Source organism: Eucyclogobius newberryi, unplaced genomic scaffold (assembly GCF_026437365.1).
Source record: "Eucyclogobius newberryi isolate DKJ021-1_F unplaced genomic scaffold, fEucNew1.0.hap1 SCAF_55, whole genome shotgun sequence".
NCBI classification, from domain to species: Eukaryota; Metazoa; Chordata; class Actinopteri; order Gobiiformes; family Gobiidae; genus Eucyclogobius; species Eucyclogobius newberryi.
This window is the reverse complement of record NW_027316223.1, coordinates 71,773-98,614: the sequence shown is the minus strand read 5'-3', so window position 1 is coordinate 98,614 and position 26,842 is coordinate 71,773. Positions and strand designations below refer to the sequence as shown.

Here is a 26,842-nt window from a genome sequence, read left to right as displayed (position 1 = left end):
AATATACATCAAAACTGTGTTTAAGAAAGTGGAAATTATCCACATTATTTTCTGAAACTAGCGCAATTACATTACCAGATTTAACTCTCCATGAATTCATGGAGACAGCATGTTTTACTAAACATTCTAAGCTCAGGTTTGGCGAGACATACCCATACTGGAAGTTGGGAATGTTGCCCAGGCTGCCTCGGCGAGAACTAGAAATTCTAACCCCTAGACCATATGAGAAATATAAAGATCAAGTGTAACAGATTGAATTGTAACATAAGCCTCATTGATGTTTGAGAGGTTAAAGAACAGTGCATAGTTGGGTCACCAGCTTTTAAGCAAGCATTTTTAATATCTAAATGTGCTTGGTTCTGCATGTCATGGAGAGAAGCACATAGCTCGGGATTTGTATCTTTCTTTTGGTTCAGCCAAATAGAGCCAGGTCTTGATTTTTAATACAGTTTTTTTTTAATGGGGTAGGAAGCACTATCAAGCAGCTCTGAGTTTGTGTTGTCCCGCCCCAGAAAATCTGGCTGAGTGCTCTAAGGAGCTAGATTTAAGTTCCAGTCCCTGTGAAGGGATGCTTTCAAGTACAACCGCTGCTACGTTGCATGGAACAGCTAAAGGTTGATTACTGCATATTGCACACTGCATCCTAAATGGATGGGATTTTTCAATGTCTCTCTTAACAACCCACAGCGTGTCTTATTCATACTGTGGATTCAAGTCTTCCAAAAGGCTGACCACAATGTTCCCATGCCAGGAGTTGAACCCAGGCCACCTGAATGGGCCACTTTGTCTCACCTTCCTGCAGGTAGTGTGGATGGATGAAATAATATTGTTTGAATTTTATAAGTGCTACAAGGTTCAAAGGTAATGCGGGACTGGGAGCTTGCACTGAATCACCACATGTGCTGATTTGAAATATTTAAGTGAAGGTCTCTAAAATTCACTGCAGTGTAATCTGGCCATTAGCAAAGACTACAGTGTCACCTGCTGGGGATTGAACCCAAGACCTCATACATGCTAAGCATGCGCTCTACCACTGAGCTACATCCCCTTCCTTATCAATGCCCTAAAATGATAGACGGATAGATGGACAAAAACAGAACAGATAGAATAGAATCAACAGAAACAGTGACCAGATAGGCAATTCAATTCTTCATTTTTTTTTGTTTATTCCAATTTGACTGGTTGTGACACAAAGGTTTGTCCCATTGTTACTTTACTTACATGTGCGTCACTTTTTGTGTGTTACAGTAACTTTTTTGGCCTGATCACCCAGTCCACAAGTGTTCCTGTACCTATATATTTACAAATCAAGCACTGTTAAGCATGTGGCATCCTTTGCTGGTCAGGGGGAAGAGAAAGGTATGTTTCCAGCAGGGTTCTAAGAAATATGAAGCAATGCCAATGGATTTTTTGCCCATCAGCTTGACCACCTGGCCACCACAATACTGCATCTTTGGAAAATTACAGTGAAAGCTTGAGACCAATAAAAAAATCAAGATATGCTTGTCCAGTCAAGAATTGCTGGAAAACATGACTGATCCCAAATGAAGCAAAGTATGCGCTCTACCGCTGACCCACTTTGTCTAGAAATGCTCCAAAAAGAAACACCAACCAACCTGCTAGTCTATAGATGCATAGAAAAGCTAAAGGTTAATTACAAACTTCCGCATGCTGCGCCCTAATTGATGCCATGTTTCTATGCCTCTCTTCACCTCCGTCCAGCTTGAATGTAATTGTAACCACAGTGAGTCTTGTACATAATGTAAGCCGGGAGTTGAACCCGGGCCACCTGGATGAGAGCCAGGAATCCTAACCGCTAGACCATATGGGAATGATTTGAGAAGGTAAGAGCTAATTTAATGGTAAAGAAGATAAGATAAGATAAGATAAGATAAGATAAGATAATAAGATAAATACATAAATACCATTGCATGTGATCACAACAGTAATTGCACATGAATATGTGTCATGACGGCACATAGATTGCACATAAATTTCACAGTAATTGCACATGAATTGCACATGGATTCCAACAGCAATTGCACATATGACGGAATTGCACATCAGTATTAGGTTAGGTCAGTATTGCGAGTGTTCAGGACTAACAGTGTTTGTTATAAAGTCTGACAGAAGCAGGAAGGAAAGACCTACGAAACCTTTCCCTCACACAGCGAGGGTGGATTAGTCTCTCACTGAAGCTGCTCTCCAGAGCGGACATAGTGTCCTGCAGGGGATGACACTCATGGTCCAGCATAGATGTGAATCTAGCCAGGACCCTCATGTCCCCCACCTCCTGCACCGAGTCCAGAGCACAGCCCAGGACGGAGCTGGACTTCTTGATGACTTTGTCCAGCCTCTTCCTCTCCCTCTCTGTGATGCTGCTGCTCCAGCAGGCCACACCGTACAGGAGGGCTGATGCCACCACAGAGTCGTAGAAGGTCTTCAGGAGTGGCCCTGTCACTCCAAAAGACCTGAGTCTCCTCAGGAGGTAGAGCCGACTCTGTCTCTTCCTGTACAGTGCGTCTGTGTTATGAGTCCAGTCCAGTTTGTGGTTCAGATCAACACCCAGGTACTTGTATGAGTCCATTCTCTCAATGTCCCGTCCCTGGATGTTTACTGTTTTTTTTTTTTTTTTTTTTTTTAATCTTTTATTATCAAAAACATCAAAACAAGTATTTACATATATTTACATGAATGTACAGACAGACATGACACACAAGGGCAGGGGAATGGGATACACAAGGGCAGGGGGAGACGAGACAAAAAATTACAGAAAATCAAACACACAATCATTCTCCAAACATTCTTCAGTGATGGGGGGTGATGCCGTGGTTGGGGTTGATGCCGTGGTTGGGGGGGTTATGCCGGGGTCAGAAGATGATGTCCAGGTTTCCAGAGGGTGTGAGGTGGATCAGGGTGTTGTGGGGGACGAGGTGGGTGATGAACCGGTGCTCTGCTGCCATGTGGAGGTGTCGGAGGTGTGCGGCCAAGAGTCCTTTGAAGATGGGCCAGGGTTCTGCTGTTTTATTGTCACGGAGATGGATGTTCCTGTTGAGATATAATGTGTACCGGCTATGGAGAGGGTTAGTCGGGCGAGATGGGTGTTGGCTACAGAGCGACTCTGTCCGGGACCAAAGAGGAGGAGCCAGGGCTCCTGGTCGTCCCCTCCTAGGGCCGCCGGCAGTGGGAGCCTCCAGGACAGCCTCCGAGCGAGGAGGTCCTGCAGTCGGGACCAGAACGGGCGGACGGCCGGGCAGGTGTACAGCATGTGCTCCAGGGTCTCGGGGGGTCCGTGGCACACGGGGCAGTCCGCAGCGTAGCTGTCGGGAAGAAATGCGTGCAGTGCTGCGGATGTAAAGACGATCCTGTGTCTAAATCTGAAGTCAAAATGACCTACGTTATGTGGGGTGTACCAATTATAGATGTTGGCCCAGATGGTTGCAATGGTGCGTGCGGGGAATGTTAATGACCATTTGTGTTCCGAGGCGGGACGCCTGAGCACTCCCGGCAACAACAACTGATACAGGATGCGGGTGGGTAGGTCTGTGAAAATCCTAAACCTCCCCGTGCTAACAAATACATTAAAATTCAACTTACCTGTCGTGCTCCCCATTTGGCCCAAAGTGCTTCCCCAATGCCTGACCAGATTCCTGTTAAAAATACTTACCATACCACTAATATACTTTTTCCTAAACACTTTACCTGCTAACCTAAAACACTTCCCTATATAATCTACACTAAAATTACCTTTCACGTCAAATACCTTACCTACATATTCCAGCCCAGCCTCCTCCATCGCCCCACTGATCATGCACTCACGCTTCCCGGGGGGAGCGGAGAGCAAGTCAGGGTTATGACGGAGGGGCATGTGCGCGAGACCCTCACCGCTGTCTGGAACCGCCACAGTCAGGGGCCTGAAAGTCCTCCACGCCTCCAAGATTTCCCTCTCGAAGGGGGGGAGGCCTTCCAGGACCGAAACAGGGGGCAACAAACACAAATTATAAACACCAAACTTACCTAGACTATTAACAAACTCACCTATATAATCCTTCCATGGAGCATCTACCTCAACGTCTAGAAATTTCCGAATTGTTTTCAGCCGGAAGGCCTTCTTCCTTAACTCTAAATCTGCTAACTTTAAACCTCCCTGATCGTACTCACCTATCATAACCTTATGTGCAATAAAGCCCCTCTCACGATTCCACAAAAAGTGGTTTATCACTAACCTTAATTTGTTAGCATAGACCCCCGGCAGGCCGTACACGGAGAGTGCATGGTTCAACATGGACATGCACAAAGAATTTACAACTAAGACTTTACCTTTTAATGTCAGATTACGACGTCTCCAAAAATTCAAGCGCGCTGTAATTTTCTCGCACAAAGGCGACCAAAGTGCAGTACGACACGCCTCCTCGTCTCTGCCCAGGGGGACGCCGAGGACCTTGTAGGAGTCCCCGGCCTCCCGGAGCTGGACAGGGAGAGGAACAGGCGTGACGCTGCCGCAAAATTTAACCGTGGTTTTATCGAAATTTATTTTGGCCCCTGAAGCGAGGCCATAAACATTGAGCACGTGGAGAGAGGCGTTCAGGCTCTCCACGTCTCGGAGGATCAGATTCGTGTCATCTGCGTACTGAAAAATTTTGACTTCCCTACCCGCAGGCGTGGTCAGTCCCCTCACCGCCGCGTCCGCCCGCAACATGGCCGCCAAAGGCTCAGCGGCGATGCTGTAGAGGAGCGACGAGAGGGGACAGCCCTGCCTGACTGATCTTTTTAAGGGGAAAGAGTCAATTAGAAACCCGTTGACTTTGACCTTACTGACCGCAAAGGAATAGATGAGCTGTAGCCAATTAACAAACCGTTCGCCGAAACCTAACTTACCTAATACAGTCCAGAGGAACGAATGCTCAACTCTGTCGAACGCCTTGTCAAAGTCTACACTAACGTGAATACCACCGGTCGCGTGCATCTGCCGAAGGAGATATCTCAGAGACAAAACTATGTCTGAGATGTCCCTCCCGGGGACGCTGTAGGCCTGCGAGGGGTGTATGATGGATCCAATCACACGCTTTAACCTACCTGCTAATACCTTTGCTAAAATTTTATAGACTACGTTCAAAAGGCTAATGGGCCTGTAGTTGGCGAGGCTGCTCCTGTCGCCCTTCTTAAAAAGCAGAGTGACGACACTCATCGCAAAACCATCGCCAACTCTACACTCACTCTCAAAATCCTGATATAATAGGAGTAGGATCGGAGCTAACCTGGAAGCGAAACGCTTGAAAAACTCACAGGTTAGTCCGTCCTCTCCGGGGCTTTTTCCTGTATTTAAACTCTTGACTGCAGCCTCTATCTCCATGAGAGACAGAGGCGCGTCGCACAGCTCCCTATCCTCCCTGCTCAGTTTGCGCTCCAGAGCACCTACAGCCTGGTCTAAAGCCTGCTCTGCCACTCCGTCTGAACTAAAAAGCCTACTATAGAAATCCTGCGCTGTCTCTAAAACCTCACTTACCTCGGAAACAATCTTACCTGTCTTCTCTATCAACTTATCTATGTGCATCTTTCCCTGTGTAGCCTTCTCACAGCCGAAGAAGAACGCTGTTGAGCGTTCTCCTTCGACTGTGTGTCTGGCTTTTGCCCTCAAAATTGCACCCTGACACCTACTTACCTCCAGCTGCTCCAGCTCAGCGCGCACCACCAGGTACTCTGGATCCACAGGGCCAGTGGTGGAAGCTGCGCCCTGGTCCAGGACCTGCAGGCGCTGGCGGAGAGCGGTCTCCCTCCTGGTCGACAGCCACGCCTTGTGTTTGCTGTAATTGACACAGAGCTTTTTAATGCGTGTTTTTGCCGTCGGCCACCAATCGACCACGCTGTCGATCAGCTCCAGCTCCATGTCAAATACATCAAACAAAAAGTCCATTTTCCTACAAAAAGTTTCATCACCGAGGATGGAGCTGTTTAGGACCCACAGTCCTCCATTCCTCGGTGATGAAACTAACCCAAAATAAATATCTAAAGTGGAGTGATCACTCAAGCCTGACCACTTGTAGGAAGCACCACTGACTCTCTGTGCCAGGTCTGAGGAGGCAAAACAGAGGTCAATGCGGGACTGCTTCAGGACGCCCTGCCACCTGGAGAAATCCTTCAGGAAGGGGTGGACGAACCGCCACACCTCCGTCAGGTTCCTGCTGGCGGCTTCTTCCAACAGGGCTGTCCTGGCAGTGCTGTTTTTAAAAGAGTTGTTAATGCCGATGTCTGTCTTGCAAAGTGTTGTATTAAAGTCACCGATTATGATTGTATTGTCGTTTGCAAAGCGAAATATTTTTTTGAAGAATTGCCTCCTCAGACCATCATCGTTCGGGGCGTAGATATTAATTAGTCTGAACTTCACTGTGTCCGTGAAGTCCAGGACCAGGAAGGAGCCCTCTGGGTCGGCGTGTACCAGGGTGGGTTGGCCTAAGACACCAGGCCTCACCACCGTGGCCACATCGCGCGAGCACGCCGTGCCCAGGGCCCAAAATACAGAGCCTACTCCCACGTTCCGCACTCGTTGCGCGTGGCTGACATCCCAATGCGTTTCTTGGATGCAGAGCACGTCCCACTTGGAAAAGTGTAACGCGCTCTGCATCCGCACTGGGCTCCGCAGGCCGCCTGCGTTCCAAGAGGACAAGGAGAACGCCATTAAGAGGAGACTTTGGAGGATACAACCCATCTTTTATTTCGACTTCTTTTTGGCGCCCGTCGCATCTGACTCCCACACTCTTTTTCTGACTTCACGGGTGGAGAAATCCATGAAGTCATCATTAAAAACAGTCTCAAGCTCACCTCGTGGGGCAGAGCTGCGTGTGGAGGATGGTGGGTTGATGGAGCTTTCTGCTGGCGCTTTTGATGTGGCTGGAATGGAGGAGGCGGAGGAGGTGGAGCCGCTCTGAGCAGCAGCGCCCTCTCCATCTCCTGCCACCTGCTTCCTGCGTCTTGTCCCTTTCTTTTCCTTCTTCTCCACCTGTCCCCTCTTACCACCGTCCGACTGGAGCTTGGGATCATCACCCAGCCCTGTGGTGATGTCCCCCCCTTTGGAGGTAAGATGCGGGGCCTGTCCCGCACCCATCCTCCTCCCGGGTTCAGCCTCTGCCTCCACGGGCTTAGGAGTTGGACCCTCACGAGTCCCTTCCCTCTGGTCAGGAGGAGCAGTTTGTCCTGCTCCCACCTTCCCAGACGCCAGCGCTGAGCCGAGCACCATCTCCAGTGCGACGGGCGCCTCCTCGTCTGAGGAGTCAGAGGAGCAAGAGGAGCCGAACACCTCTGGCTCCCCTGACTCCTCCACAGCCTCCTCCTCCAAAACCTCCTCTACTTCGGAGAGAGCAGTTGCGGGCACGTTCTGGGCCACGTCACTGCTCTCTCCTCCAATGGCGTCCTCCCTGTCCTCCCCTCTGTCCTCCCCTCTGTCCTCCTCTCTGTCACCCGCACCACACGGACATAAGTGGCGGAACATGCGGCACTCTCTGCACTTCGGGGCCCACTGCGCGACACACTCGCGCGCGTAATGCCCCTGGCTCCCGCAGTTGCGGCACAGAAAGTCAGGGCACTCCCTCAGAATATGGCCAGGCTGGAGACACCCCCTACACACCCGCACCTGCCTGTCGTGTATTACCCTGAAGTACTCGGGGCCCCCCGCGGTGTCAAACCTGACAGAATACGGTAAGGACTGCACCGTGTCCGTGAACCTTACCCGTACAAACCTGGTGCCGTCCGCCATGTTCGTCCCCGGCCACATTCTCCTCCTCACCTCGGAGACCGCAGAGACCCCCCAGGCGTAGAGCTTGGCCAGGATCTCCTCGTCCTCGATATAAGCCGGCAGCCCCATGAAGGACATGACCAGCTCATCAACCGAGATGTCACGGGCGTGAACCCTGACTCCTCCAATGCAGTACCCATCCAGGAGCCGCTCCTTCGCTTTGGTGGTACTGACGGTTACTTCATATTTGTCCTTTGAGATGAGTCTGCACGCTACTATGGAGCCGCACACCTCCTGAGTTGATTTCAAAAAAGCTAGTGGCGTGATTTGTGCTCCCTCCGTTAGTTCCAATACCACAGTGAGTTCTTTCATAAATGTCATCCTTCTTTCTTTGTTCTTTCTATTATTTACTGATTCTTTCAAACTTTGTCTTGCCTTTGTCGTGTCCATTCCAGTGTCCGATGCCGTGTTGTCCGTCCTTTGAGCCATGCTCACAAAAAAACAAAAAATCCACCTCCCAGTAAGTTTACTGGGAGGGGAACAAACAAAAAAACTGAAAAAAGTAAATGAAAATGATCAAAATAACGATTAAAAACTCCAAAAAACTCCCAAACCTCCAGCTCCAGACCATGCAGCACACCACAAATTGCACGCACCTCAAAAAGGCGAAATCTACGAGGTAACATTGGTCACTGAATATCTAGCTGAAACAGGTGGAGTAGCATTTAAGAGGCGCTGTGGCTGTCTAGTAAACAGGACATCCTGGGTTCAAATCCCAGCAGTGCCTTCATGATAGCCTTTCAAGCAAATCAGTTGTTTACATGTACAGAAAAACTTATCACCCGAAAGAGCTCTTTTACATTTTGCAATTAGAGATTGAAAAGTATCCCTGAATAAACAGAGTAAATGCACTCTTTTCACTCCTTGTTTCTCAGTTTGATGGTAAGGATTGATTGATGTAGACTGTTTTCGGATGACTGTTTTGCTTTTGTGAAAAAGGGGAATCAGACAAAAGTTGCAAAGGCATTCAAAGGCTGTGAGTTCGAGACCCACCAGAGTCACTGTTGTAACCCCTGTTATCTACATTGGTAAATAGGAAAGCCTGCTTGTGTTATTAACTGATGAAAGGAACTGCTAAACTTGGTTCAATTACCACAGAATCCCAGTGTGCTATAGGCTGGCCACTGCTTGGTAGGAGTTTCCCGTACGTGAGTGACTGTTCCTTCCTTCCTTCACGCCCCGCTCAACCTCGTCTTCTTCTAAAGAGCTTGGCGCTGTCATCAGAAGCTTTGGTCTTACTCAGCACCTGAGTGGCCCCACAGAGGGCAAATGGCACACTCTGGACCTGCTAATGACAAAGCGGGTTAATATTTCAAATTACAGTGTGGTAAATGTTACTTTGTCTGATGGTTTCTGTATTTCTCCAGGTGCAATGAGTTTGCAGTGTTCTTTGCAAGACTCATTTCAGAACATTAATAATACCATTATTTGCAGATAACAAGCACGCAGCCAACTAGACAACTGGAGTTAACCCATTTTGCATTTGTGGCTGACAAAACTTTCCAAGAGATCACCACAAGTCTGAGTTCCACTACATGCTGCCTTTATGCATTGCCTACTAGATTTTTAAAGTCTATGGTGAGCGGTCTGTTGGCTCCAATCAATGAAAAAGTCAACATGTTGCTTGGATCTGGAATTTTCCCAAGAGCCTTAAAACTGCAGTCATTAAGCCTCTCTTAAAGAAGAGCAGTCTTGATGCCACAGTGCTAAATAAATACCGGCCCATCTCAAACCTACTACTACTCAGTTGTCCATTCAAGCATGCAAATTATTTACAACGACAGAAAATGCGCTGCTGTTACAAATTGGAATAAGAGATGGAAAAGTATCCCTGCACACACAGATTAACTGCACTCTTTTCACTTTTTGATTCTCAGTTTGTTGGCAAGGAATGACTGATGTAGACCCATTTTGGATGAATACCGTGTTTTGCGTTTGTGGAAATGAGCATCATGGAAGGATGTATGGGCTCTGTGGCGCAATGGATAGCGCATTGGACTTCTAGGCATAATTTGCAAGGGGATTCAAAGGTCGCTAATGGTGAGAGTACATGGTTGTTTTTTACAATGGAAAGTCTGCTCGCTTTACTATCTGATGAAAGGCACTGCTGAACGAGGTTCAATTGCCAAGTGTGCTTGAAAAAGTAAGCAAATACATCGGCATTATGTCAAATAACATTATCTTGCAATTTTTCCTCAACATCCAGATCAACTGCAGTATATTGAGTGCGCAATAAATTGGCGAGAGTCGATTGATTGAGAGACTTCCAGTTTTTTTATAGCTACATTGGTACAGGGGATTTAGCTCAAAGGTAGAACGATTGATGCCCTCGCTCGCCATTAAACACAGTTGATTGGACAGGGGCTGAACTTTCGAAAGTTGCTGGCTCGCTTTTTTCAAGATTGTTTGCACTGTTTGCAATCCTTGTTTCCCATTTTTGTGGCAAGGGATGATTGATGTTAAGACTTGTAGCTTTGGATCACCGTTATCCGTCTAGGGAGCATTCTGCGGTTCAATGGTGTAATGGTTTGCGCACTTTGAATCCAGCAATCCGAGTTCAAATCTCAGTGGAACCTTGAGTGCCCCGAGAGTAGCGTTACTCTTTTGAAAAAGTGCAGAAACATGAAGAATCTTTGGGTAAAATCTGTGCTTACCCCCTGAAAGGAGCCAACCAAAGCATACAAACTAAACAAAGCTGTTAAAATCTGGAGCTGGTTTTCTTATGACCAAGCTTATGATTCAACGCCTGGATTACAAAAGGCGTAAACGTTTCACCGCATTGCAAAAGAAAATCAAATGAAAAGCATTGATGTGTTGAAGGAATCCTTTGACTTGGAGAGACAGGACTTTTATAGGACTTATTATAAGCAAGAAATGAAACAAAGAAATGACCACTATAATCCTCTGACAGTAATCTTTGTTGAAACCAATCAATCAGAACTTGCGAGGGGAATCATTTCTAAATGATCTCAATGCATTGGTAATCTGGACAACGTTCTGCTGAGTATATTCTAAACCAATGGGAACGAGAAGTTAACCTGGTTTTGTCTGACCAAGAGTGTGGAAATGTAGGAACAGCCCTGAGGAAGACCACAAAATCACATGCCTGAAGGGGAAAAATATGTTTTTTTCACCACACCATGTCAAAGTGTCCATTATTCACAAGGAAATGCTAACTGCTGGAGAACCCAGCAGGCAAACCACTATCAGGTGTTTTGGGGCTGTGCTGTTGCTCAAAAATAATGGACTGAAATTCAAAGGGCACTGCAGACTGTTTTTGACTTTTCCATCCCACTCAAATTAAAAACTATGTACTTGGGCCTCAACACTCCTGCCATGGACACAATAAATGGATACCCTTGGAACATACTTTTGGCTGTAGAGAAAAAGGCCATCACAAAGAAATGCTCGACACCAACCACGCCAACGATCAAAGACTTGACTGACATAGTAACAGACATTAGACATTGGATGAATGGAAAACAGTGACATTCAGGCTTAATTTGGATAAGCACTAATTTGATCGACTTTGGACCAAGTAGGACCCCTATTTTCATTTAAATGTGATTTTGTTTTTATTTTATGTTTAGTGCTATTTATGTTCTTTTTATTTCGATTTTTGCTCCCTGGTCGTGTCCTGTATTGTTTTTATTTTTAATCAAAAGAAAAGAAAAAAGGACACACAGAACTAGTTCATTTTCTCGCTACGTTATGCCACACGTTTCGCTCCCTTGCCTAAATTTTTGAAAAAGTAGCCGAAATAGTTGGGAGAGCGTTAGACTGAAGATCTAAAGGTCCCTGGTTCAATCCCGGGTTTGGGCATGTGTACCTGAATGTTAGTCTTTGCTCAAAAATACAATGAATAGGAATGCTGGGTCTATTGGATATTTTGCGAGATCAGGACATAAATGGCATGGAAAGGATCTATAAAACATAAACAGCAAGCTTTCATTGGAACATTGTTAGCATGAACATGTTTGGTAACATGTTTGGTTTCGCTGAATGTTGTACCCAAGACCTTCTGCGTGTAGGGCAGATGTGATGACCACCACACAATGAAACCATGAAGCAGAAGTTTGCCTACTTCAATGCTGCTCTCTTTGATATAGCCCAATGATCAAATGTCATACTTATTTTCAAAACAGGACATCCTGTAGAAAGGTGTGGTTCAACGGTATAGCGGCTAGCGCTCTGAATCCAGAGTTTTTCTTCATTTTTAATTGCAATTAGAGGGTTAAACCTTTTATGGGTATGTCAAGATTCTCGCCTCTGTGGCGCAATCGGCTAGCGCGTTCTGCTGGTAGGCGAAAAGTTGGTGGTTCGAGCCCACCCAGGGACGACTGCTCACCTTGCCAGAGCAAGCAAGAAATACAATCCCAGAAGTAACCACTGTATGTAATTATGTAAGGAAACCAGGAAATCATTACGGCGCTGGGGCTTCCTTGGTCAAAGGGCCTGTTTAGTAAACAGGAAATGCCTACTCTTTTGTCTATGAAAAATATTTACAAGGAGAGTAAAGCCCACAAGAAGAGCCCTCAAACCCATACCTTTCTCCCTCAAGTTTACTGCTGCTACACTTTGCATTAAGAGAGGGAAAAGTATTGCTGCACATCAAGATTGTTTGCACTGTTTGCACTCCTTGTTTCTCATTTTTTTGGCAAGGGATGATTGATGTAAAGACTTGTAGCTTTGGATCACCGTTATCCGTCCAGGGAGCATTTTGCGGTTCCATGGTGTAATGGTTAGCACACTTTGAATCCAGCGATCCGAGTTCAAATCTCAGTGGAACCTTGAGTGCCCCGAGAGTAGCGTTACTCTTTTGAAAAAGTGCAGAAACATGAAGAATCTTTGGGTAAAATCTGTGCTTACCCCCTGAAAGGAGCCAACCAAAGCATACAAACTAAACAAAGCTGTTAAAATCTGGAGCTGGTTTTCTTATGACCAAGCTTATGATTCAACGCCTGGATTACAAAAGGCGTAAACGTTTCACCGCATTGCAAAAGAAACTCAAATGAAAAGCATTGATGTGTTGAAGGAATCCTTTGACTTGGAGAGACAGGACTTTTATAGGACTTATTATAAGCAAGAAATGAAACAAAGAAATGACCACTATAATCCTCTGACAGTAATCTTTGTTGAAGCCAATCAATCAGAACTTGCGAGGGGAAGAAGAAGAAGAAGAAGAAGAAGAAGAAGAAGAAGAAGAAGAAGAAGAAGAAGGCGGCGGCGGCGGCGGCGACGACGAACACCTTATGCTCTCTAAACGCGGGGAAATCTCGTGGACCTCCAAGCCGTCGCTTGAGAGGCAAGGCGAGGAGGAGGAGAAGTAGGAGTAGACAAGTTGGCGCCCATCAGGGAGCTGTGGGACTTGTGGTGCAAGCGACTGCCGCTCATGTACAATCCGGGATCCAAGGTCACCGTAGACGAGAGGCTGGTTTCGTTTAGAGGTGATTTTTTTTATTTAAACAAATGGAGAAAAAAAAAGAGAAAATAATAATAATCAATAAATCAATAAATCAATAAATCAATAAATCAATAAATTAATAAATTAATAAATTAATAAATCAATAAATCATGAAAAGTAAATTCAAATTAAATAATATTTGTTGTTCTTGTGTTCTTGTTTTTCCTTCATTATTTTTTTTTATTTTTTTTCCCCTTCTTCTTCTTCTTCTTCTTCTTCTTCTTCTTCTTCTTCTTCTTCTTCTTCTTCTTCTTCTTCTTCTTCTTCTTCTTCTTCTTCCTTCTTCTTTCTTCTTCTTTCTTCGTTCTTCTTTCTTCTTTGACAGGTCGCTGCCCCTTCCCTCAAAGCCGGCGAAGTACGGAATCAAGCTGTGGGTCGCGTGCGACTCGCTGTCCAGTTACGCCTGGAAGATGCAGGTCTACACCGGGAAATCCGATAAGCGCGCGCCTCCGGAGAAGAACCTGGCCACGCGGGTCGTGCTCGATCTCACCGAGGGACTGGGAAGGGGGGCCGGGGGGGGCGCAACGTCACGTGCGACAACTTCTTCACCTCGTACGAGCTCGCCCGCAGGCTATTCTTCGAGAGGGACGGCCTCACCCTGCTGGGGACGCTGCGCGCCAACAGGAGCGAGTTCCCGCGGGAACTGGTCGACACGAAGCGCAGGGCGATCGCGTCTTCCGTCTCGTGTTCACGTTGGGCGAGACCGCGCCGGGGACCTCTTCCAACGGCTACGGCAACGAACGGAGTCCCCTCGGTCGCCTTGGTCTCCTACCTGGCGAAGAAGAGCAAGAACTTGCAGATCCTCACCACGGTGCGGCGCCACCTACGGAGACGGCAATCGCGGCGGCGGCGAGCCTCCTCCTCCGAGCAAACCGGCGGCCGTGCTGCATTACAATCGCACCAAGGGAGGCGTGGACAACCTGGACAAGGTGACAGGTACCTACAGCTGCAGGAGGAAAACCTGCCGGTGGGCCCTCGTCCTGTTCCACAACATGATCGACGTGTCCGCGTACAATGCTTTCGTCCTGTGGCGGGAGCTGAACCTGATGTGGATGGTCGGCAAACGCCACAGACGCAGGCTGTTCATGGAGCAGCTGGGGAGCGCGCTCGTCGCGCCTCGTATACGCGGGAGGGAGGAGGAAGGGAGGGGGAGGGGGAGGGGGGGGATGACCTGGCGTCATCGGGGACATCTCGGGAGAGGGGAGAAGAGAGGGGAGAGGAGAGGGGAGAGAGGGGGGGAGGAGGAGGAGGAAGAGAACCCGCTGCTGTACCCGCGAAGAGGAAGTGGTGCCGAATATGCCCCAGGAGCAAGGACACTAAAACGACGAACGTGTACCGAGGGTGCCTCGTACACGTGTGTGGCGAGTGCGCCCCCAGCTACTGCCCGCGCTGCGCTCGGACCTAAGTATCTGTCGACCTTACGATCGCTGCCGTTGCCGCCGTTGCCTTGCCGCCGCCAAAAATTTCCTGTGTTGTGTTTTTTTTATTTTTTATATTTGTCCAAGAAGCTTATACCAGGAATGGGATCCGAACCCACGAGGGCCACCGCCCGTCGGATCTTGAGTCCGAAGCCTTAACCGCTCGGCCATCCTGGTGAAAGCCTATAATGGCGTTGCTCGCTTGTAAAAGGGGTGTCGGTCGGTCGGTCGGTCGCCGCCGCCGCCACGCTACTATTTTGAATAAAGAATGCGACAACGCCGAAAAGAGAAAAATAATATATAGATATTTTTTTAAATGCTATTGTGTCAATTTTTATTTTATTTTAAATAATAAGGATGAAAAAAAAAAAAAAAAATTATGTCCTTACGATGAAGAAGTAGAGTGAAAGAGAGAGAAAGAGAAAGAGAGAGAGAGAGAGAGAGAGAAAGAGAGAGAGAGAAAGAGAGAGAGAAAGAGAGAGAGAGTAAAACGGGCGCGTGCGCAATTGCGACACCTGCAGGTCAAGCCGGGGAGGTGGCATGGCTTACTAATGATAATACTTACAGGGGGCGGTGTATCAGCGTATCGTTGTGGCCGAGCGGTTAAGGCGACGGACTCCATATCCATTGGGAGTTTACCCTGCGTTTCAAAAATGCTACTCGAACCTGTTAGTCGATATTCATTGACCAATTTCACCTCGTAGACTTTGCCTGCAATTGCTCTTGCAATCGTCCCTGGGTGGGCTCGAACCACCAACCTCCCGGTTAACAGCAGAGCGCGCTGCCCAATTGCGCCACAGAGTCATACAGCCCACATGGTATAATAATTGCGACTCTACAAGCCGCAATATCTTTTTTTTTTTTTAAAGCGAGCCAGCAACATTCGAAAGTTCAGCCCCTGTCCAATCAACTGTGTTTAATGGAGAGCGAGGGCATCAATCTTTCTACCTTTAAGCTAAATCCCCTGTACCAATGTAGCTATAAAAAAACTGGAAGTTTTTCAATCAATCGACTCTCGCCAATTTATTGCGCACTCAATATACTGCAGTTAATCTGGATATTGAGGAAAAATTGCAAGATAATGTTATTTGACATAATGCCGATGTATTTGCTTACTTTTTCAAGCACACTTGGCAATTGAACCTCGTTCAGCAGTGCCTTTCATCAGATAGTAAAGCGAGCAGACTTTCCATTGTAAAAAACAAATATGTTCTCTCACCATTAGCGACTCATTGCGCCACAGAGCCCATACATCCTTCCATGATGCTCATTTCCACAAACGCAAAACACGGTTTTCATCCAAAATGGGTCCACATCAGTCATTCCTTGCCAACAAACTGAGAATCAAAAAGTGGACTGCTTGCCATTACAACCCTTGAAATCTTGGTCATAAATTTTCTTCTGTTTGAACCGAAAGAAGAAGAATTAAACCCTCTGTAACAATGAGATTGCAACTATTTCACTCAATTCTCATCACCTGTTAAAGTCATCTCTTTATATGTACTCTACATAAATGGAAAGACTTCATCTAGTGTAAGGTTGCCAAAGCATTTACTTTGTACTGATTTTTGGAACGTTATCTTCGAGATAAGGGAGCTCAATGTCAGCATCGCTGAAATGTCCAAGGTGTCAGGGTCAAGGTAAACTCCTACCTAAGCGTAAGCAAATTTGGTCTACAAGTGGAGGAATGGGTTCTAATCCCACTCCTGACAATGGGTTTGTCCTATATTTGACCTCATTGCAAGTGTAGGGGAATGGAGATGGACATTCCACGGCCAGATAACAGAAAATCTCTCTTTGAACATTGGGGGGTTTTCTTTCTCCCTCTCTCCCTCACCGCAGGGAGCCGCTGTGACTTTGGCGATAACAGACCTTCTCCCCCACAGTCTTACAGGAGGACGCCCCGATGAAAACTATGTTTTATGTGATTATGCCATGAATGTTTGTCCGAATCAACTCCGTACACCTCATGTTTCACCTTGTGTTACGTATTTTTCCACTGTTTAAGGTTTTATATTCCCAATGCTTTAACTCGAGTGCCCATCACAGGTGAAAGAAGATGTAAAATGTATCTACCTCAAGGAATAATGTGCACAAACTGCCAAAAGTGTTTAACGTGTCGTCGCAGTAGCGCCCGCCCCTTTCGCTCCCAGCGTGCCCTGCGGCGCTAGGTGACAAAAAGACGCTCCGAGCTTGGAACGCTCTCTTCTCCTCTCTTCTCTTCTTGCTCTCTTCTTCCTTTTTTTTTGTTCAAGCCTTTGTCTATCTCTTTGAAGCCGTCTCCACGGACGAGCCTGTTTACTTTTCCTTTGTCTCAACAAAGCGTCCGCCACGTGGGTCGACAAGACTAGGCCAGCCTCATCGCCCCCCTGAACTCTGAAAACACCTGGAAACACCTGGAACTAAGCTTAAGCGCTAAACCGGACAGAGACTTTCTTTTCTACTTCGCTTCTACTATTTTTGAAGTAATCTACGCCGTTTACGTGGATCAGCGCTACGTTCTCATCTGAGTAAAGGCCGCGTGAGGAGCTAACACGCAGCTAAAGCGTTCTACCGCTAAGGAACTCCCGGACATCGCCACGCGCCACCTCGCGCCACCGCTGCCGCCCCGCGTCACGGACATCGCGGCACGCCACTGCCTTCGCCCGCCACACCGCTCCACGCGCCGCCTCGCGCCACCGCTGCCGCCCCGCGTCACGGATATCGCGGCACGCCACTGCCTTCGCCCGCCACACCGCTCCACGCCGCTGCCTCGCCACGGATCTCGTCCGCGGACAAGGACCAGCCGGACCGAGTTCTACAAAATCGTAAGCCGACTTCAGTGTGCGGTTCTTTTGTGGCGTGATTTGGGTAGAACTCAGCTGTTCCTCCTCCCTTAGCTTCTCACTTTCCCTCTTTTTGATATAGATTAGCATAGACACGTTTGATTATCAAAGGCAAAACCCTGGTTTAACATTATCTGCATGAAATCTGCTGTTAAATCTGATATAACATCACCTGTGATTTACCTGTGCGCATTTCTGCTCCGGTGCCCTTTTTGATTGCCCTTTTGATAAATAAACTACACGAAAGAGTTATTGACTATTGTTTGTTTGATTAGACTATGCGTAAGTCCCTGAATCGTGAAACACCCTTCAGACCTTTTAACGAGCGCGATTAAGGACCGTATCTTAGCTTTTTGGGTTTTACCCTGGTGCCCCGTCTTGTCTCGTTTCTGCTAAGAAATCTTCCTTAATCGTAAACTGAATACCTGTAGTTTGAGACCCTACACAAGGATGTGAATAGCCTGTTGGCTCCTGCTTCACTAAAGGTTCTATATCCATTCAATACACAGCTTTCTTGGATGCACTACTGCTGTTACGGCTCTCGACTGACATCTCAATTGCAATAGACTTTAAAACGAAGCATTAGCTTGATGTGGACTTTTAAAGGACGCAGTAGTTTGATGTGACAACAACCACATCAAACTCCTTTAAAAAGAGACAGCAGTTTGATGTGTTTTTTTACCAAAGTATAGGTACGGTCATTTGTGCTACTGTAATAACGGATCTGATTCTGTATACTCACAGTTCACATAAATAAAGTGTCAGGATGGCCGAGCGGTCTAAGGCGCCAGACTCAAGGTAAACTCCTTCCTCGCCACAGGGGATTCTGGTCTCTGAATGGAGGCGTGGGTTCAAATCCCACTCCTGACAAAAAAAAAAATATTTCCTTTGGAAAGGAAGCCATTTTTACACCCTAATTTACAAGTACATATGTGTGACAATGGATGAAAAATTTTCGTATTGGCTTAAGATTTCAAATGAAGTGTTACTTCCAATGATGAATTGTGATGTGATGGCCAATCTACTACGTAGATGCTGTACTGTCAAAGCATTGAGTACATTCAGAGTGAACTGTATCATATGTCTTATACTGTAATTGTGACCACTCACTGAGAAATTAAAGTGACAGATTAATTTACCACTTAGTACTGAAAAATTCTGGGTTTTCATTATGACCTTTTTTTGCCTTTTGGACAGCCAGCCTGGCTAGCTCAGTCGGTAGAGCATGAGACTCTTAATCTCAGGGTCGTGGGTTCGAGCCCCACGTTGGGCGGAGTTAATTTTAAGCTTTATGGACTGCTCGCCATTACAACCCGTGAAATCTTGGTCATAAATTTTCTTCTGTTGGAACCGAAAGAAGAAGAATTAAACCCTCTGTAACAATGAGATTTGAACTATTTCACTCAATTCTCATCACCTGTTAAAGTCATCTCTTTATATGGACTGTACATAATTGGAAAGACTTCATCTAGTGTAAGGTTGCCAAAGCATTTACTTTGTACTGATTTTTGGAACGTTATCTTCGAGATAAGAGAGCTCAATGTCAGCATCGCTGAAATGTCCAAGGTGTCAGGGTCAAGGTAAACTCCTACCTAAGCGTAAGCAAATTTGGTCTACAAGTGGAGGAATGGGTTCTAATCCCACTCCTGACAATGGGTTTGTCCTATATTTGACCTCATTGCAAGTGTAGGGGAATGGAGATGGATATTCCACGGCCAGATAACAGAAAAACTCTCTTTGAACATTGGGGGGTTTTCTTTCTCCCTCTCTCCCTCACCGCAGGGAGCCGCTGTGACTTTGGCGATAACAGACCTTCTCCCCCACAGTCTTACAGGAGGACGCCCCGATGAAAACTATGTTTTATGTGATTATGCCATGAATGTTTGTCCGAATCAACTCCGTACACCTCATGTTTCACCTTGTGTTACGTATTTTTCCACTGTTTAAGGTTTTATATTCCCAATGCTTTAACTCGAGTGCCCATCACAGGTGAAAGAAGATGTAAAATGTATCTACCTCAAGGAATAATGTGCACAAACTGCCAAAAGTGTTTAACGTGTCGTCGCAGTAGCGCCCGCCCCTTTCGCTCCCAGCGTGCCCTGCGGCACTAGGTGACAAAAAGACCCTCCGAGCTTGGAACGCTCTCTTCTCCTCTCTTCTCTTCTTGCTCTCTTCTTCCTTTTTTTTTGTTCAAGCCTTTGTCTATCTCTTTGAAGCCGTCTCCACGGACGAGCCTGTTTACTTTTCCTTTGTCTCAACAAAGCGTCCGCCACGTGGGTCGACAAGACTAGGCCAGCCTCATCGCCCCCCTGAACTCTGAAAACACCTGGAAACACCTGGAACTAAGCTTAAGCGCTAAACCTGACAGAGACTTTCTTTTCTACTTCGCTTCTACTATTTTTTAAGTAATCTACGCCGTTTACGTGGATCAGCGCTACGTTCTCATCTGAGTAAAGGCCGCGTGAGGAGCTAACACGCAGCTAAAGCGTTCTACCGCTAAGGAACTCCCGGACATCGCCACGCGCCACCTCGCGCCACCGCTGCCGCCCCGCGTCACGGACATCGCGGCACGCCACTGCCTTCGCCCGCCACACCGCTCCTCGCGCCGCCTCGCGCCACCGCTGCCGCCCCGCATCACGGATATCGCGGCACGCCACTGCCTTCGCCCGCCACACCGCTCCACGCCGCTGCCTCGCCACGGATCTCGTCCGCGGACAAGGACCAGCCGGACCGAGTTCTACAAAATCGTAAGCCGACTTCAGTGTGCGGTTCTTTTGTGGCGGGATTTGGGTAGAACTCAGCTGTTCCTCCTCCCTTAGCTTCTCACTTTCCCTCTTTTTGATATAGATTAGCATAGACACGTTTGATTATCAAAGGCAAAACCCTGGTTTAACATTATCTGCATGAAATCTGCTGTTAAATCTGATATAACATCACCTGTGATTTACCTGTGCGCATTTCTGCTCCGGTGCCCTTTTTGATTGCCCTTTTGATAAATAAACTACACGAAAGAGTTATTGACTATTGTTTGTTTGATTAGACTATGCGTAAGTCCCTGAATCGTGAAACACCCTTCAAACCTTTTAACGAGCGTGATTAAGGACCGTATCTTAGCTTTTTGGGTTTTACCCTGGTGCCCCGTCTTGTCTCGTTTCTGCTAAGAAATCTTCCTTAATCGTAAACTGAATACCTGTAGTTTGAGACCCTACACAAGGATGTGAATAGCCTGTTGGCTCCTGCTTCACTAAAGGTTCTATATCCATTCAATACACAGCTTTCTTGGATGCACTACTGCTGTTACGGCTCTCGACTGACATCTCAATTGCAATGGACTTTAAAAAAAAGCATTAGCTTGATGTGGACTTTTAAAGGACGCAGTAGTTTGATGTAACAACAACCACATCAAACTCCTTTAAAAAGAGACAGCAGTTTGATGTGTTTTTTTACCAAAGTATAGGTACGGTCATTTGTGCTACTGTAATAACGGATCTGATTCTGTATACTCACAGTTCACACAAACTAACCCTTTAAGCGCCAAAGTCGCAGAAATGCGACTTTACCGTACAAGGAAATTTATGAAATAATAGTAGAAAATGAATAACTTCAGTCATTGGTCGGTTCGGTGCAACTTCCTCTTATTAGCCAGGTATGATCCAGGGCAGATCCGGTAAGGAAAAAAGTGGCTGGAGGAAGTACACGTGGCATGCAATTTACAGCAGATTCTGACTCTGAAGGGTATTATCTCCCCGAGAGTGACGATGGATTTCCAAGTGGAGATGAAGGGACTTCGAAACAACGGACAGGTGCAAAGGACAGACGGAGGCAAGGAACCAGTGGAACCAGTGGCTGTAGTAAAACTTGCCCGGTGGATGAGAGCTGGGACATGCTGAGAGAGGTCGAGGTATTTGAGGCATGGATCAAACCTTTTGAAGACCCAGTTGGCTACACAGGAGAGATGGATCTGACGGATGCTAATCCATTTGATATTCTGTCACTCTTTCTGACCGATCAGTTTTGGACTTTCATTACTGATGAGACAAATAGATATGCACATCAGTGTATGGCACCTATGATTCTGAAGCCACATTCAAGATTTCTTGAGTGGTATGATGTATCAGTCACCGAAATGAAAGCTTTCTTCGCTTTGCATCTCTCCATGGGCCTTGTTGAGAAACCTGAAATCGAGGATTACTGGGGAACATTTTGGCTTACACAAACGCCTGGATTTGGAAATGTAATGTCAAGAAACAGATTTGAAATCATTCTTTCGTTCTTTCATTTTGTCAACAATAATGATTATGTGAGAACAGGCGAGCCCGGGCACGATAAACTGTTCAAAGTCCGCCCAATAATAGATTTGATTATTCCCAAATTTGCAGCAGTTTACAGTCCAATCAAGGAGCTTTCTTTAGATGAAATGACAATAGCTTTCAAGGGGAGATCTTCACTAAAATGTTACTCTCCGAATAAACCTGACAAATATGGCTATAGAGTGTATGCCCTGAGTGAAAGCTGTTCAGGGTATGTTTTGCGCTGGTCAATGCACACTGGACAGTACAAAAATAATGCAAGCAACATCAGTGCAACACACGCAGTTGTCCGTGAGTTGGTTTCTCCCTTTACGGGCAAAGGACACGAGATTTACATGGACAGTTACTATACCTCGCCTGTAATTGCAAATGAATTAGCAGATTTGGAAACTGGACTGTGTGGGACGGTAAGGATTACCAGGTTGGGGATGCCAAAATGCCTTGGTAAAAGTGTCTTACAGCTGAAAAAAGGAGATGACCCAGTTTTTTGCAGAAAGGGAAAACTCCTGGCTTGTGCTTGGCACGATACTAAACGTCTCACCATGTTGTCCACAGTCCATGGAAATGATTGTGTTCAGAGGAGGATCCGATCCAAGACAGATGACACTGGCTTCCGTGACATCAAAAGACCTGTATGTGTCGACCAGTACAACGCCTACATGGGTGGAGTGGACACTGCTGACCAGAGGATGAAGACATACCTCTTTCCACACAGGTCCCGGAAATGGTATCATCGCATATTCAATGCCATTATAAGCATAAGTATTGTCAACTCACACATCATATACACCAAATCCACTCCAGGCCCACACAAACCTTTAAAGGTTTACATTCAGAACATTATTGATGCATTACTGGCTGATCACTCCAAAAAACAAGAAAGGCGCTCAAGACCGGAGGGTGAAATGCCACAGAGACTCACAGAGCGTCATTGGCTTTGTCAAGCAGAGGGACGTCCAGACTGCGCCGTGTGCTCTGACCGCTCTCGTACCAAAGGCAGGCGGCAAACAAAGTACAGGTGCCGTCAGTGTGGCGTTGGCCTCTGTGCGGTTCCATGCAACGAGAGATACCATACGCTAAAAAACTTTAAATGCTGTCATTTGGATATGTAAAAGTGCAGGGTACCTTGACCCTGGATGGACATCTTTTCTGTGATGGCTCTCTCCTTTCTTCACTGCTTTCTCCACAACCTGCCTGGCACCAATGATGGATGTATAAGTTGGAAAAATAAAAAAAATGAAAAAAATACATAATAAATACCGTGTTTGTCATCATTTGGTCAGAACTTGTAATCAGGGCCCGAGTTTGAAGATGTGAGCAAAAGGGGTGAAAATGGGTTAAAATGTGAAAAAACACCAAAATGAGCAAAATGAAATAATCCCCCATCATCAGTGCACAGTTTGCCCCCAGAAAAGCACTCCCCTGGGGCCTGGAGGTGATCTGACCACCAGAATATAGTACCATATACCCCTGCTGGACTTAGAAAAAAAACCGAGCTTCCAGCCAATAGTACACTATACCCGAGGGACTCTGTCGTTTTTCGGCAATAGTACACTATACCCGAGGGACTCTGTCGTTTTTCGGCAATAGTACACTATACCCGAGGGACTCTGTCGTTTTTCGGCAATAGTACACTATACCCGAGGGACTCTGTCGTTTTTCGGCAATAGTACACTATGCCCATCGACTCTGTCGTTTTCCCGGGCCGTAGTATGAAGTTGTGAGCAAAAGGGGTGAAAATGGGTTAAAATGTGAAAAAACACCAAAATGAGCTAAATGAAATAATCCCCCATCATCAGTGCACTGTTTGACCCCAGAAAAGCACTCCCCTGGGGCCTGGAGGTGATCTGACCTTCAGAGTATAGCACCATATGCCCCTGAGGGACTTAGAGTAAAAACCGAAATAGTACACTATTCCCGAAAAGACTCTGTCATTTTTCGGCAATAGTACACTATACCCGAGGGACTCTGTCGTTTTTCCGGGCCGTAGTATGAAGTTGTGAGCAAAAGGGGTGAAAATAGATTAAAATGTGAAAAAACACCAAAATGAGCAAAATGAAATAATCCCCCATCATCAGTGCACTGTTTGACCCCAGAAAAGCACTCCCCTGGGGCCTGGAGGTGATCTGACCATCATAGTATAGTACACTATGCCCCTGAGGGACTTAGAGTAAAAACCGAAATAGTACACTATACTCGAAAAATTTCAAAGTGTGGTTAAGAGTACCAAGGGCACGGGCTTCCATGTCAGAGTACCAAGGGCACGGGCTTCCAGGCGGCTGCCCCTAAGGGGTTTAGCCCGCGAGGGGGTGCTTAAGGGTGGGTCCCCGGGTTCGGAGGGAGAGCCTGGTCCCCGGTGGTCATCCCCGGAGTCCCGGAGCCCAGGACCCGGGGAAGAGTGTGCCCGGGTCGGGGCTGAGTCTGGTGGAGTGGGGGGGTGGCCCTGGAGGTGCTCCAGGGGCTCCAGGGGTTCCAGGGGGTGCTCAGTGGGGGCCATGCCCAGCCAGAGTTGCCCTTCCCCGGGGTGAGTCTGGAGGAGTGGGGGGTGGCTCTGGAGGTGCTCCGGGGGTTCCAGGGGGTGCTCGGCGGAGGCCATGCCCAGCCAGAGTGGCCCTTCCCCGGGCAGAGTCTGGGGAGAGTGGGGGGTGGCTCTGGAGGTGCTCCCGGGGCTCCAGGGGTTCCAGGGGGTGCTCAGTGGAGGCCATGCCCAGCCAGAGTGTCCCTTCCCCGGGGTGAGTCTGGGGAGAGTGGGGGGTGGCTCTGGGGGTGCTCCGGGGGCTCCAGGGGGTGCTCGGCGGAGGCCATGCCCAGCCAGAGTGTCCCTTCCCCGCGGTGAGTCTGGAGGAGTGGGGGGTGGCTCTGGAGGTGCTCCGGGGGCTCCAGGGGGTGCTTGGTGGAGACCATGCCCAGCCAGAGTGGCCCTTCCCCGGGGTGAGTCTGGGGAGAGTGGGGGGTGGCTCTGGAGGAGCTCCAGGGGTTCCAGGGGGTGCTCGGCGGAGGCCATGCACAGCCAGAGTGGCCCTTCCCCGGGCATAGTCTGGGGAGAGTGGGGGGTGGCTCTGGAGGTGCTCCGGGGGCTCCAGGGGGTGCTCAGTGGAGGCCATGCCCAGCCAGAGTGGCCCTTCCCCGGGGTGAGTCTGGAGGAGTGGGGGGTGGCTTTGGAGGGGCTCCAGGGGTTCCAGGGGGTGCTCGGCGGAGGCCATGCCCAGCCAGAGTGGCCCTTCCCCGGGCATAGTCTGGGGAGAGTGGGGGGTGGCTCTGGAGGTGCTCCGGGGGCTCCAGGGGGTGCTCAGTGGAGGCCATGCCCAGCCAGAGTGGCCCTTCCCCGGGCATAGTCTGGGGAGAGTGGGGGGTGGCTCTGGAGGTGCTCCGGGGGCTCCAGGGGGTGCTCAGTGGAGGCCATGCCCAGCCAGAGTTGCCCTTCCCCGGGCAGAGTCTGGAGGAGTGGGGGGTGGCTCTGGAGGTGCTCCGGGGGCTCCAGGGGTTCCAGGGGGTGCTCAGTGGGGGCCATGCCCAGCCAGAGTGGCCCTTCCCCGGGCAAAGTCTGGAGGAGTGGGGGGTGGCTCTGGAGGGGATCAAGGGGGTGCTCGGCGGAGGCCATGCCCAGCCAGAGTGGCCCTTCCCCGGGCATAGTCTGGGGAGAGTGAAGGGGGTGGCTCTGGAGGTGCTCCGGGGGCTCCAGGGGGTGCTCAGTGGAGGCCATGCCCAGCCAGAGTGGCCCTTCCCCGGGGTGAGTCTGGAGGAGTGGGGGGTGGCTCTGGAGGAGCTCCAGGGGTTCCAGGGGGTGCTCGGCGGAGGCCATGCCCAGCCAGAGTGGCCCTTCCCCGGGCATAGTCTGGGGAGAGTGGGGGGTGGCTCTGGAGGTGCTCCGGGGGCTCCAGGGGGTGCTCAGTGGAGGCCATGCCCAGCCAGAGTGGCCCTTCCCCGGGCATAGTCTGGGGAGAGTGGGGGGTGGCTTTGGAGGTGCTCCGGGGGCTCCAGGGGGTGCTCAGTGGAGGCCATGCCCAGCCAGAGTGTCCCTTCCCCGGGCAGAGTCTGGAGGAGTGGGGGGTGGCTGTGGAGGTGCTCCGGGGGCTCCAGGGGGTGCTCGGCGGAGGCCATGCCCAGCCAGAGTGGCCCTTCCCCGGGCATAGTCTGGGGAGAGTGGGGGGTGGCTCTGGAGGTGCTCCGGGGGCTCCAGGGGGTGCTCAGTGGAGGCCATGCCCAGCCAGAGTGTCCCTTCCCCGGGGTGAGTCTGGAGGAGTGGGGGGTGGCTCTGGAGGTGCTCCGGGGGGCTCCAGGGGGTGCTTGGTGGAGGCCATGCCCAGCCAGAGTGGCCCTTCCCCGGGCAGAGTCTGGGGAGAGTGGGGGGGGTGGCTCTGGGGGTGCTCCGGGGGCTCCAGGGGGTGCTCGGCGGAGGCCATGCCCAGCCAGAGTGGACCTTCCCCGGGGTGAGTCTGGGGAGAGTGGGGGGTGGCTCTGGAGGGTCTCCGGGGGCTCCAGGGGCTGCTCGGCGGAGGCCATGCCCAGCCAGAGTGTCCCTTCCCCGGGGTGAGTCTGGAGGAGTGGGGGGTGGCTCTGGAGGGTCTCCGGGGGCTCCAGGGGCTCCAGGGGGTGCTCAGCGGAGGCCATGCCCAGCCAGAGTGGCCCTTCCCCGGGGTGAGTCTGGGGAGAGTGGGGGGTGGCTCTGGAGGTGCTCCGGGGGCTCCAGGGGGTGCTCAGTGGAGGCCATGCCCAGCCAGAGTGGCCCTTCCCCGGGGTGAGTTTGGAGGAGTGGGGGGTGGCTCTGGAGGAGCTCCAGGGGTTCCAGGGGGTGCTCAGTGGAGGCCATGCCCAGCCAGAGTGTCCCTTCCCCGGGGTGAGTCTGGGGAGAGTGGGGGGTGGCTCTGGGGGTGCTCCGGGGGCTCCAGGGGGTGCTCGGCGGAGGCCATGCCCAGCCAGAGTGTCCCTTCCCCGGGGTGAGTCTGGAGGAGTGGGGGGTGGCTCTGGAGGTGCTCCGGGGGCTCCAGGGGGTGCTTGGTGGAGACCATGCCCAGCCAGAGTGGCCCTTCCCCGGG

General features: G+C 49.1%; 3 non-coding genes across 3 annotated transcripts; 2 read left to right on the top strand and 1 right to left on the bottom strand.

Annotated features, from left to right (window-relative positions):
* Positions 1–14,765: 14,765 nt before the first annotated feature.
* trnal-caa (transfer RNA leucine (anticodon CAA)) lies at positions 14,766–14,848 on the bottom strand. Its single transcript has one exon. It is a non-coding gene; the product is annotated as a tRNA-Leu (tRNA).
* A 3,408-nt stretch (positions 14,849–18,256) lies between these two features.
* On the top strand, positions 18,257–18,366 carry trnal-caa (transfer RNA leucine (anticodon CAA)). The gene is made up of 2 exons: positions 18,257–18,294; positions 18,321–18,366. It is a non-coding gene; the product is annotated as a tRNA-Leu (tRNA).
* A 330-nt stretch (positions 18,367–18,696) lies between these two features.
* trnak-cuu (transfer RNA lysine (anticodon CUU)) lies at positions 18,697–18,769 on the top strand. Its single transcript has one exon. It is a non-coding gene; the product is annotated as a tRNA-Lys (tRNA).
* Positions 18,770–26,842: the final 8,073 nt, after the last annotated feature.